Raw genomic sequence first — 1,500 nt, 5'->3', positions numbered from 1 at the left:
GTCTCCTTCTTCGCGCGCTCCAGCACCGCCGTCTTCTCCTTCACCATTGTTGCCGGCGAAGCGTACGAGGAGCGATTGGGCGCAGGCGAGAGCGGGCGCAGTGGGCGGAGGCGGAGAGGGCAGGGGGAAGAATGGAGAGATACTGTTCAAAAACCCTCGCCGGGCACTTTCATAAGAGCACTTCCGAGTGGATGACAAGTGGGCCCAGGCAATCCAATCACATCCCGAAACAGTCACGCGTACACGATACATGGCGAAAAAGGTGGCGCGGGAATCGAGGCGTCTATGCCCTATCCAATCCGAGCGCCGCGGTCCGCCCCGCTTCGCGCCCTTCCCCAAAATTCGGATCCCACAAAATCCGCTAACAGCAGATTGATCTGTCAGACGAGAGATTTCCTGCGATCCGTCGCTCAGAAATTACTAAGTCCAAAAGTCCACTTGACAAGAGAAAAGAATGGATCAAGGCGACTGAAGAAAAGTTGATGTTATCAACGAAGAGATTATTGATCCAAGACAATGCATATCCAGAACACAAAAGCAGGTCGGAAATATTATCAACTCCTTCCTCACTCAAACCTCGATCCATTCGGGGGCTAATGATGAAGTCGTGTACCTAGGGTAGGGTTATAGACCTGATCTAAGTGCCCTACCCAAGGACACCCTTAGAGGAAACTGCCTTCCAGTCGACCGATAAGGACCTCACTCGACGCACTCGAAGGACTCGACCATGAAGACTCACTCGACCGCCAGAAGATCAAGAGGCACTCTGCATCCAAACGGTCTGTAATCAAGTAGTCTTTATGGCATTCAGGACACTTTATGTAAGGCGTTATCAGTAACGCCTAGACTTAATGTACTTTAAACCCTGCATTACTGAGGGCCGGAGGGGTCTGGCAGACACTATATAAGCCACCCCCTCACCTCAGTGTAAAGGGTTAGCACCCATGTAATCCATATACATATAATCAGTCGACCGCCTCCGGGCTCTGAGACGTAGGGCTGTTACTTCCTCCGAGAAGGGCCTGAACTCATATATCCTTGTGTTCACAGCTGTTCCATAGCTAGGATCTTGCCTCTCCATACCTACCCCCCATTCTACTGTCAGACTTAGAACCACGACAGAGAGCAAACCTCCCACTCGGGGGCTTAGCTGCAGCCCAGCGCTCGCCTAAGTCGCTGAAAATCCTACCGAGTGGAGAGCAAACCTCCCACTCGGGGGCTTAGCCGCAGCCCAGCGCTCGCCTAAGCCGTTGAAAACCCTACCGAGTGGAGAGAAAACCTCCCACTCGGGGGCTTAGCTGCAGCCCAGTGCTCGCCTAAGTTTTTGAAAATCCTACCGAGTGGAGAGCAAACCTCCCACTCGGGGGCTTAGCCGCAGCCCAGTGCTCGCCTAAGTTCTTGAAAATCCTACCGAGTGGAGAGCAAACCTCCCACTCGGGGGCTTAGCTGCAGCCCAGTGCTCGCCTAAGTTCTTGAAAATCCTACCGAATGGAGAGCAAA

The sequence above is a fragment of the Triticum dicoccoides genome, chromosome 7B (assembly GCF_002162155.2).
Source record: "Triticum dicoccoides isolate Atlit2015 ecotype Zavitan chromosome 7B, WEW_v2.0, whole genome shotgun sequence".
Classification (NCBI taxonomy): domain Eukaryota; kingdom Viridiplantae; phylum Streptophyta; class Magnoliopsida; order Poales; family Poaceae; genus Triticum; species Triticum dicoccoides.
Note: the sequence above shows the minus strand (reverse complement) of the source record.